The following is a 12,913-nucleotide window of genomic DNA, read 5'->3' on the forward strand; positions in this document are numbered from 1 at the left end:
TAACTCCCTCCCCAAGGCAGGCCAGGAAACTGGAATTGCTCTTCCCCAACATACTGTGATCACAGAAATTCTAATTTTTTAATTGAGTTTATTGGTACATTTTAGGGTTAGGTTTTTCTATAAAATGGAATACTACTCAGAAATTCTAATTTTTACTTATCTTTCTTCCTAAAGCTCAGAAATCATCTGAGCTATCTTGTCTCATAGTAGATCATAAGACCCACCTTTTAGAATGAGTCCTTACCAGTAGACAGGAAGAAGAAACACAGCACAAGACAGCCCTTGCTAGGCTTCCCCACCTGCTCTATTTGTACTAAATCATATGCTTTGTGTCCGTTCCATTACTATACTGGCTGTCCATGCTCAATCAGCAATGAAGTCTCCATAAAGACCCAACAGGACAGGATTCAGAGAAATTCTGGGCAACTAAACACGTGGAGGTTTTTATGAAGGTGAACAAGAACTGACCCATGTGCCAAGAGGGTGACCATCCCAAAACTATCGGGATAGAAGTTTCTACACTTGGGACCCTTTCATACCACTCTATACATCTCTTTGGATGGCTGTTTATTTGTAGCCTTTAAAATAATCCTTTTTTAAAAACTGCTAAACGTGAGTACAGTATTTCCCTGAGTTCTGGGAACAATTGTAGCAAGTTAATTGAGCCTACAGAGGAAGTCAAGGATACTCTGATTTGTAACCAGCCCCACCAGTCCTTCTTTAAATTGCCGAGAAAAGATTTGCCAGTGGTGTCTGAAGTGAGGCCAGTTTTGTTGGACTGAGCCCGTGAGCTATGAAACCTGACACTACTTTCAGGTAGACAGTGTCAGAATTAAATTGAGTTAGAGGATATCCAGATGGTGGACTGATTAGGAAACAAATTGCTTGCTTGCCAGGGGCAAGAATTCCTCAATCATCTGGAATTACAGACGTGATCTGTGTTGTGAGTGTATAAAATGTGACCTCATTTTCAACTGGTACATAAAAATTATACAACACTGGGTACCAAATGAAATGTTTTGATAAATGTAAACATATAATGTTCAAATCAGGGTAAATCTTTCTCTTTAAACCCTTCAGTCTCCTTCATATTGTTACACATGACAAGATTATATCCTTTTAATGGCTAAATAGTACTTCATAGTACATATGTACCATATTTTCTTTATCCATTCATCAGTTAGAGGACACTTAGATTGTTTATATTTCTTACTCATACTAAATAATGCTGCAGTAAACATGGACACACGTCTCTCTGACAGACTGATTTCATTTCCTTTGGCTATATACCCAGGAATGGGACTGTTTAATCATATGGTAGTACTATTTTTAATTTAGAGAAAATTCCATGCTTCTTTCCATAATGGCTCTACTAATTTAATTACTTCCAACAGTGTGCAAACAGCCATTCTAACAGAGCAAAGTGATAGCTCACTGTAGTTTTAATTTTAATTTTCCTGATTATTTATGATTTGAATGATTTATCTACTTGTTGGCCTATTTTTCTCCTTACTGTTAGAGGTCAAATCCAGGACCTTCTACATGCTAGGCAATGTCCTAGGTCTCTTCTGTTCATTTTTAAATTGGATTATTTGGTGGATTTTGCAATTGAGTTGTTCCTTGTGTATTCTGGTTACTCAGACTCCCAAGTGCTGCCGCCACCACGCCCGGCTCTACCCTATGTATTCTTATAGTAGCTTCATGATTTCAGGTCTTACATTAAGGCTGATAATCCACTTTGAGTTGTTTTTAATATATAGTGAGAGAAGGAAGTCCAGTTTCATTATATGGCATGATGAATTTCCCATTTATTTTAAAATATGATTTTCCAATTTATTTTAAAAACTGTCCTTTCTACTATGCACATTTTTAGCACTTTTCTCAAAGATAATTTACTGAGGTTACATGGGCTCATGTCCAAGCTCACTACTTTGTTCCACTGTTCTTTGAGTTTACTTTTATAAATATGGCTTCACTTTAAAAGCTATTATATCAACACACAGAAAATTAAATATATTGGGCTGGGGATTTAGCTCAGTGGTGCCGCCACCTGCCTCACAAGCACAAGAACCTGAGTTTGATCCCTGGTGCCAAAAAGGAAGGGAAGGAAAGGAGGAAAGGAGGGAGGGAGGGAGGGAGGGAGGAAAATTAAATATATTGCTTGAAATAACAGATAAATCACAGGAAAACTAGGCATAATGTATGCCCTTTTCCCACTCCATGAAATTCTGTATTCAAAATTACTGACCATCACTTTTCTTTGTTCAATGGATAATTCTCATTTTACTTAATTCATCAGCAGAAATTTACAAAGCTAATCATTCCCTTCATACGAAAATACTTTCTTCTTTTGACTTCTGACATGTTACATGCACTAAAATAGTGACAAGGTTATTTTTTCAAAGAGGGGAATTTGATAAAAAGATACTAAAGTTCACTGAAATCAACAATAAGTAACAAGAGTCACAAGTTCTTCCAAAAAGAAAATATAACAGGACAATCTACTAATTGTGAAAATATATATGAACCGTTGAAGCAGCTTGATCTCACACAAGCCGGGGATATAGCTCTGTGGCACAGCCCCTGCCTGGCAAGCGCAACGTCCTGAGTTCTATCCCCAGTACCCCCCACCAAAAAACAGATACAGATAAATGGAACAGACCAGATCCCCAAAACAGGCCCAAGTTGATATGATAACTTAATTGGGTCCTCTGAATTAGAAGAGAAAAGGTTCATTTTTAATAAATACTATACTGATAAACTGGCTGGCAAAAGTAAAAACATAAAGCTGAATTGTGGCAATACATAAATTTAATAAACCAATTTTTAGTTGTAAAGAAATAAGAAACTTTAAAAGTAGAAGAAAAGAGCTGGGCTGCATCTCAGTAGTAAGGCACTTGCCTAGCATGTGTGAGGCCCTAGGTTGTCATTTCAGCACTGATGAAAAAAAAAAGCATCAAAAGAAAACATGTGCAAATAATTTTAATAACCCTGAATTATTTAAGTGTTTCCGAACATGACATAAAATTGAGGCTACATAGAGAAAAGGACTATTGAAGTGGCAATATAAGCTTTAAAACAAATACCATAAAGTAAAAAAGAAAATAAAAATAGGAAATATGTTTATAAAACATGAGGAAAGCAATTTACTTACAAAAGAAAGAATTCCAAAATGAAGGCAAGAAAATTCATCTAACAGAAAAATGTGGGGCAAAATACTGAAAAGGTACCGCCCAAACGAAAGAAAAACTTAACGAAAAGATAGTCTATATAAACTCAACTTTAAATAATAAGCAACAATACAAATATGTTAAATTATTTAGCAAAAAGTAACAATTTTAAAAGGGTTGGCAAAAAATTAGTGAAGTTATGCAGAAAGTATAATAAAACTACAAAATTTTTGTAGGGCAATTCAGTATATGTATTTATAACATAATAGGCTATATCACTGTAAAAATAAACAAGAAAAAATTCTACAAAGAGCTACATGGAAAGCTACCTGGTATTAGTTAATTAAACCACAATGCAAGTGTGACACAGCAAATATGCAGACATTTTTTTCAAATGAGATAAAGCGACATAGCAAGATATTAAAATATTTATTTCTAAGTAATCAAAATTATGGTCCCAACTCTTAAAAAAAGTTGTATAGTATGCTGCATATACCCTGAAGCTTTGAGAAAAGGTGCACAAAGAACTAATAATAGTTAATATCTCTAAAGAACTGTACTGAGGCTATCAAAGGATTGGAAACAGAGACTGAATTTCACTTTGTATGTTTGGATACTTTAAAAAAACTAGTGAAGTTTTCTAAAAAGTACACTGTAATTTGTTAGTTCTTTAAAAGAAATACTTACCTAGACTTTAAAAGGGCTAAATACATTTATATGCCAAATATAATATAGTCATATTTTCATACTTAAGAGCTTTGAAACACATTCATTTTGGTACTGGACACATTCTGATATCAAAATTGTCTCTGCTTGTCATTCATGTGGTATTAGACGCACAAGCCAGAACTTGTTGGTGTTGAATACCTTGTCAGTCTCACTACGCTTCCCACCCCAAAGAATTTGTTAGGTACTCATTTTTGGTACTCCTCATGCCTTACAGAAAAAATTAATAGCCAGTAAAAAAACAGAACTGTCATCCATTAAAATAGCATAGCCATCCACTTAAAAAAATCATTTTATTTATATGGTTACCTTCTTAAAACAATAAAATCAATCAATGAATCAATCAATCTAACCTAAAAGTATCATACTTCATCGAGAGAAAACTAAAAGAATTCTTATTCAAATCAGGGACAACACTAAGATGTCCATTACTGCCATTATTACTTAGGATGGTTTCAGATATACTGGTACATGGAAGAAGAAAAGATAAAGAAATGAGGTGTACCTCATTAATGTATGCAACATTAAATTAAAGGTATTATTTGAAAATGATAAAATTGTGTATGGAGAAGCCAAAAGAATCACTTGAGGAAAAAAAACCCAAAACCTTGAGAGAATTTAGTATGTTAAAAACAAAATATTAAAAATATGAGAAAACAAAAAAAAATGGAAACATCTTTGTAAATAGGGAAGGGTGGAGGGGGTGAAGAGAGGTCAGGGGTATGGGGAAAAAGTGAGAACCAAGACCGGTCATGTAAAGGTACAAGAATCCAATAATGAATGTAACTGTACTGTATACCTAAAAAGCACCAATAAGCTCAATGAGAAAAAAAAAGAACAAAACATGTACAGAAATCAGAAGCTTTCATATATGCAAAAAAGCAGCAATTGGAAGAGATAATGGAGGATATAACACTATTTATATTCTATAAATCTGATGCACTACCAATGAAATCAAGACAGAATTGAGAGTAGGAGAATGAAACAAACAAATTCTAACTTTCACATAGAAAAATGGCAAAACAAAAATAGGACATTACTGGTGGGGGGAGTACCATGAAAGAAATTTGTTTTCAATACATGTTTCAAAGAACAAAAATTAAATCAGAGGTACCAAATACAAAGATGTATCAATAGAAAAGACACTGTCATTTTCAAGTATATCCAAATATCCAGAAATCTGAATGCTTAGATATGAGTGAATGTATACATATACATACACAAATGTGTCAAAAGCCTACCATGAAAAAACATTTGGAACTCACACAGATTCAGAGTTAATTATTAAACTATGAAAGAACTTCTATAAATCAATAAAAAGTAACTAAGTTATATGAACAAATAATTTATAGAAAAGGAGTATCAATGATCTTTTTATCAATGATCTTAATCATATAAAAATACGTTGAACTTTACTTGTAACTAAAGAACTATAACAACACTGAAAGATTCTCATCAGACTGGCAAAAAGTAGAAAAACTAGATAATTCACCTATGCATATATATTAAATCAATAAAAAGTAACTAAGTTATATGAACAAATAATTTATAGAAAAGGAGTATCAATGATCTTTTTATCAATGATCTTAATCATATAAAAATACGTTGAACTTTACTTGTAACTAAAGAACTATAACAACACTGAAAGATTCTCATCAGACTGGCAAAAAGTAGAAAAACTAGATAATTCACCTATGCATATATATATACACAAAAAAATATAAGTGCATACTATTTCACTCAATAATCTTAATTCTAGGAGTTCATCCTAGAAATGTATTTCATACGTATATAAACATAAACAACCTTTTCACTGTACCATTACTTTAGGTAAAAGCAGAAATTTGAGCAAAATACATGGCAACTTCTATATAAATTTTACTAAATAAATTCTAATACATGTGCACAATGCCATCAGTAATAAAACTGGAAATCTTTGGAAGGAGTTCCAAATATCTTAACTAAAAAAGAAAAAGAATAAGCGACAGGGAATGGTAAGATATATACTGAAACACACACATGTGCACCCTCAGATTTTTTTTTTTTTGCCAGTATAAGGATTTTGCATATGTCTGGAAGAATATAGAAGAGGTAAACATAATGAATAATTCATTTTTACTTGTATATATGTAAACTGTTTCTGAAAGATTACATAAGAAATCAGTAAGGGGAAGTGGAGAGTTGTAGGGAATGAATGGAGGCTATAAATATTTCTTAAAATTTAAATAAATTAGCATCCACTAACAAGATATATTCAATCAATATTGAGAATGATCAAACTCTTACAAGTATTTACAGAAAACAAATGAAAAGCCAAATTAAAAGGCAAATACAGGGCATGCTCTGCATTAAAAGATAAAGTGAATTTGAAGTTGATCAAAGTAAGTCACATTTTCCTTGGCTATTGTCACAGGCTGAAAATAAGCTGGGATAATATCAAATATTTCTAATCTATCACCTCAACAGAGATAAACAATAACAGCATTTCTTATAAATGTTACTTCAAAGGTACACTTTAAGTGAAAAACTGGGATAGTAACTAGATGTTTTCTTAGTTATTTCAGACAGCCTCTTTTTAAAAATAACTATGATAAAGCAGGAAAAATTATTTCCTGAATATGAGGGGCATAACATAAAATTTGCCATAAAGGTGCAGAAACTTAAGTATATGATACCCACATTTATTATTTAGAATGCTTCTATTGATTAATTATTCATTTTCATTTTATGAGTTCTATTATATTAAACATTGGATACTAAAAGGAAAAAATTACAAAAACAAAGTATGAATTTTTAATATGTAATGGTGTTCATAAAAAAGCATAAAAATTTTCAACATTAACTGTTTTGTATAACAAAAGAAGTAAGTTCCTGTATGAACTACAATGAAAATATCCATAGCATTCTACAAAAAAAGTCAGTCATCACACCTTAGGCAGTTTTCACACATGACAACAGCACATTCCATATACATATAGCTTACAATGACAGCACATGTGTTTTGCTTTCCTGGATTTTTTACAGGACATACTTGACATTCCCCTGGTCTTGCTGTTTTGTCAGGTGTTTCTCATTATATAATGTGTACTTTACAGGAACATAAAATATAATAAAATGCAAAATTCTTAATTTGTATTGCGCATTTAGAATAAACATGAACATGTTCACATTAACTGTGTACTTGCTTCAAAAATCTAAAAGATAAAATCAGAAATAAATTCCTAGGGGCAGAGCAACAGCAGGCTAGTCACCTCTGGATCCTTCCCAGCAGGGCCAAACAAAAAGACTCTTCACTGGATCCAGGGTTGCTCTTCTCCCTGTATCAAGCTACCTGTCATCAAAAGTGACCCTGGTGAGCAAAACAATTTTTTCCTAGAATAAATTTGTATGATCATTTTTTTCTTTTTTCCTTTATGAAGGTATAAAGCAGCTACCACTTCAAAGCATTGTACTGTGACAGTCTTGTCAAAGGCAAAGTCTTTGCTGTGCCTGAAATATTAATATCCTGGAGAAGAGAACACAAAGCTACCAATGAGGATGCTGTCTGACCAATTAGGAACCTACTATAGTTGTACCAGCAAGACATGAGTTGGACTTGGAAGATGGCAGAGTATCTACAAAACAGAGGACCAATTTCAGAGCTCTCCCTTTCAGATCTGGCTGCTCTTGAGACTGGCACTAAGGACAAAGGAACATGGCAGCCTACAGAGAAGCAGAACAGAGAATGCAGAGCAGATGAAAAAGCTGGTGGAGAGCATTCCCATGGTTTGGCATGGATATCAGTGGAACTCTGGTTAAATTGATCTACTTTGAACCAAAGGATATTACAGCCAAAGAGCAACAAGAGGAAGTGGAGAACGTGAAGAGCATCCAGAAATATCTAACTCCTAACACAGCTTCTGGGAAATCTGGGATCCAAGACATCCACCTGGAACTTAAAACCTGACCATGTGTTGGAGCAAAGGGAACCTGCACTTCATCTGCTTTCCCAACTGTGCAATGATGGGCAGTGGGAAGAACTTCTCCAGCCTCCACACCACCCTCTGAGCCATGGGAAGTGGAGCTTTCAAATCTGAAGAGGACTTCAGAATGATTGATGACCTGCAGATCCATAACCTGGATGAACTGAACTGTCTGATTCAAAGTCTCCTTTATGTCAACTCCATCAGCTTCATGGCAAACTGTAATGTTAATATTTTGAAAATCCCACAAATCCCGAATAGTGTCAAAAAAAGCCATACTGCCTTGACAACCCATACCCTATGTTACTGGTTAACATGGGATCAGGTGTTAGCATTTTAGCAGCGTACGCCAAGGACAACTATAAAAAGAGTTACAGGGAACAGTCTTGGAGGTGGAACATTCCTAGGCCTATGCTGCTTGCTGACTGGTTGTGAGACCTTTGAAGAAGCTCTGGAAATGGCAGCTAAAAGTGACAGCACCAATGTTGATAAGTTGGTGAAGGACATTTACAGAGGAGACTATGAATGATTTGGCCTTCAAGGATCTGCTGTAGTATCAAGCTTTGGCAACATGATGAGTAAAGAAAAACGAGAGTCCATCAGTAAGAAGAGCTTGCCCGGGCCACACTGGTCACCATCACCAACAACATCAGCTTCACTGCTCAGATGTGTGCATTGAATGAGCTTCTTTACACTGTTGCCCTGTGGCATGGAGTTCAAGAAGTACTGTACAGTGCTACCAAAACACAGCGAGCTTGCTACATACAGCCAAGGCCACCCAGAGGCTCAAAAACAAGAAGGTGTAGAGTTGGTGACAGAGAAAGCCTTATTCACATGTCTTAAAACACTGCAAAATTCCTATTAAGAAAATGAACCTCCTGGAGGAAAGATAGCCTCTTTAATAAATGGTGTTGGAAAAACTGGATGTCAACCTGCCACAGATTAAAACTAGACCCTTATCTTTCGCCATGCACTAAATTAAAATCCAAATGGATTAAAGATCTAAATATTAAAACAGAAACACTAAACTTGCTGGAAGATAAGTTAGGCAGAACTCTTGAAGACATTGACATAGGAAAAGACTTTATGAACAAATCCTCAGCATGGGAATTAGCAGAAAGAATCAACAACTGGGATCTCATCTTATTAAAAAGCTTCTGCACTGCAAAAGAAACCATCACCAGAACTAAAAGACAACCTACAAGGTGGGAAAAAATATTTACCAGCTGCTCCTCAGACAAAGGACTATTATCTAGAATATATAAAGAACTCAAAAGTATCAGCCCCCCAAAATATAAAGACCCGATTCAAAAATGAGCATCTGAAATGAACAGACATTTCTCAAACAAAGAAGTAAAAACAGCAAGTAAATATATGAAAAAATGTTCCACATCACTGGTCATTCGAGAGATGCAGATGAAAACAACACTGAGATTCCACCTCACCCCACAAAGAATGGCTGCTATCAAGAAATCACCCAATAACAAATATTGGCGGGTTTGTGGGGACAAAGGAACCCTTCTCCATTGTTGGTGGGAGTGCAGACTGGTGTAACCACTATGAAAATCAATATGGAGATACCTCAAAAGCTAGGACTAGAGGTTCCATTTGACCCAGACATCCCTCTGCTGGGTATCTTTCCAAAAGAATTAAAGGAATCATACCACAATGATACATGCTCATCCATGTTTATAGCAGCACAATTTGTAATAGCTAAATCTTGGAAACAGCCCATTTGCCCATCAGTTGGAAATTGGATAAAGAAGGTGTGGTTTTTCTATAAAATGGAATACTACTCAGCCATAAAGAATGAGAAATTAGATTCATTCATAGGAAAATGGATACATATTGAGGATATACTCCTAAGTGAAATAAATAAGTCACACATGTGTAAACACCAAATAGTTTCTCTGGTGTGAAAAACTATAATAGTACATAAGATCCTAATGATATAATTGGCCATGTGAAATAGGAAGAAAAGGGCTAAAGGTGTAGGGAAAATGGGAAGGGTAGGGGAAAGATAATAAGGGAAAAGAAAAAAATATGACAAAATGAAAAAAATGGAAATAAAGTGTTTGTAAATGGGGAGGGGAGAGGGGGAGTGAAGGGAGGGCACGGACAAGGGGAAAAAATGAGAACCAAGACCTGTCATGTAAAGGTACAAGATCCCAATAATGAATGTAATTGTACTGTATACCTAAAATGTACCAAAAACTCAATAAAAGAAAAAAAAAAGAAAATGGGCCTCTTCTCTGAATTATAAGATTTATAAAACAGAACAATTCTCTTACTGAATTGTTTTAGGAGAACAAGAAAAGGAAGTTGGAGCATAGAACAAAAAATAGGAGAAATATTAGAGAAACAAAATAGATCAGCTTTGGAGTTTTGAAATATATAATTTTAATAGAAATATGACATATATATATATATATATACATACACACAACAGCTAAAATCGTAATTGTACAACTTGGTGAATTTTCACAGACACACATCAGCATAGCCATCACTTGGACCAAACAGGGAATGGGGAAAAAAAATTAAGAACCAAGATTAATTATGTAAAGGTATAAATTTCTAACAATGAATGTCATTATATTGCATACATTAAATGTACCAATAAAGTTAATTTTAAAAGAAAAGAAAGAAATTCCTGTATGAACTATAGTGAAAATACCAATAGAGATCTACAAAAAAAAATAATTTTTGCTTCAACTGTTACACTCAAGGCAGTCTTCACACATGACAACTGCCTACTGCATGCACATGCTTCACTTATACTGACAGCACATGTGCACAGCTTTCTTTTCATATGTGGCTGGCCATTCTTGTCAGATCTTTTCACTTCCTGTTTTATTAGGAGCTTCCTACTACACTGCAAAACATACATTTTGGAGGGAAATAAGGTATCAATAAAATATCAACTATGTAATAACTGGCCAGGCGTGATGGGTGCATGCCTGTAATCCCAGAACTCGGGAGGCTGAGCCAGGAGGATCACTGTGAATTCGAGATCAGCCTGGGCTACATAGTGAGTTCCAGGTCAGTCTCAACTACATAGTGAGACCCTGTCTCAAAAAAAAGCTATGTAATAAGTGCTTAGAAGAAAAATCAACATTTTCACATCCACTGTTTACTTGCTTATGAAACCTAAAAGATAAAATGAGCAATAGAAACCTAGGTGAACCACAATGTCAATACACACAAAAGTCTACAAAGAAATAATCTTTGCTTCAATTGTCACATCCAATGCAGTTTTCACACATGAAAACTGCATGTTTCATACACAAGTATCACTCACACTGATAGCACATTATTAATAATTTTTCTGTCCTTTCTTGTAGGTCACAGCGCGCATCTTTCTGGTTTTACTGTTGTCATAGAAGGTCTTTATGATGCTGCATCAGCTTATTTACCTGTCAGCTCACAATGTGCTCCATAATTTTTTTGCATAGGTTCCCTGGACAGAAACATTTTGTTTTTCCTCTGCTGTACATATTCTCTTATGAGTCCCAATCATCTAAGAAAATTTCTCCATGGTATTTTGTTTTTTCTTTGTGCCACACGTGTTTAGGACTGAGAAAAACACAGATAGTGGCCAATGCTTTCTGCTTCAAGTGACATCACAGTTGCTGCATAACTCAACAACAACATCTATTTCACCTTTGATTTTATTGTTCAAAGATTCCACATCAGGCTTCTATTTTGTCATGGTTTTCCTAACAATATTTCCACATAATGCAATGTTGACATCAGCAGTATTAGTTTGTTTTTCTTTGCCACATACAAAGCCAATGCAAATCTTTCTGAAATCCAAAGATTGTTCTATACAATTCTGTTTTTAAATTGCAACATTTCATTTGGAATTTCTGCTTTGTTCCTGTGTACAGTTCCTATGCTGGTCAACTTGTGCTCTGTTAACAAATGTAACATCGATTGGAAACTGGCAAACCAACTGTTGAATGTCACACTACGATTACTTTGGGAGATAGGAGCAATAAGTCTGTTCACAACATCATTTGGCTTATTATATGAATAAGAACCTGATGGCTGAGTTCCAGGATAAATTTCTAACATGAAAGCATAATAAGGCTTCACATTTTCAAGGCATAAATTTTAAGGCCATATTTTGACCCACTGCTTTTCCATGTCTTTCACATTCCTAAGATTACCAGGAGAAATCCCTGTTAAGTACTGCAGACCTATGAATGCTTTCAGTTCAGGTAGTGAGGTGTGATAATAAATACATTTTTTAATATGGCAATTGGTCCATACCGAACATTTTACTTGTATTTCAGCCTTTGTGTATTGCACAACATCTTGTAGCATTTCATCTGTTACAAATTCCAATGCTGAATGGCAGTGCTAGTATTCTGTCCAGTAAGTTTCACCTGTGCCAAGATCTTCATTATATTTTCAGACCTAGTTCTAAGACTGGGTCATTTCATATTATTTTCTGACCATTTTGCAACTTTTAAACTTGTCAAATATGCACTCACACTCCTGGGTTTTGTTCATCATTTGAATCAAGGAAGTCTGCATTCCCTGTTGTCTGTATCAGTCAATTTTTGCTCCATTTCAATGTCACAGGAACTTTAGCTCATATGGCCAATGTCAAAGTCATTATCATCTTCATCATCCATGCAGATGTAACCTGATGGATGATTCACTTTTGACCATCTCTAAAATTTGCAAATCTGGATTTTCATGTGCCATTGCACTGAATTGTACTAGAAAATCACCACCAGAAAAAATTCAAAAGAAAACTTAAAAAAAAAAAATCCTAAATGCACAGAAATTTAGCAATGAGCATTTCATAAGTAAAATTCAACTATTGCTGCTTTGGAGCTACTGTACACACCTTGCCATTCATCTGCCAAACAGGTGAAGGTACACATGAATTTTTGCTTTCCCCCAGGTACAGCTACTGAGTCACACCCATATTCCATTTTGAAAAAAACACAGGTTTTTTGCCAGGCTTGGTGGCACACACCTGTAATCCCAGCGCTCAGGAGGCTGAGGCAGGAGGATCACTGTGAGTTCGAGACCAGCCTG

General features: G+C 35.0%; 1 protein-coding gene and 1 pseudogene across 10 annotated transcripts in view; one reads left to right on the forward strand and one right to left on the reverse strand.

Annotated features, from left to right (window-relative positions):
- Positions 1 to 8,701, forward strand: part of LOC104866526 — a 20,164-nt pseudogene extending 11,463 nt beyond the window's left edge.
- The window catches only part of Erc1 (ELKS/RAB6-interacting/CAST family member 1), a 445,074-nt gene that overhangs the window by 278,904 nt on the left and 153,257 nt on the right, over positions 1 to 12,913 (reverse strand). The gene's annotated exons all lie outside the window — the stretch shown is intronic.

The sequence above is a fragment of the Fukomys damarensis genome, unplaced genomic scaffold, assembly GCF_012274545.1.
Source record: "Fukomys damarensis isolate Sample0158 unplaced genomic scaffold, DMR_v1.0_HiC HiC_scaffold_5, whole genome shotgun sequence".
Lineage (NCBI taxonomy): Eukaryota > Metazoa > Chordata > Mammalia > Rodentia > Bathyergidae > Fukomys > Fukomys damarensis.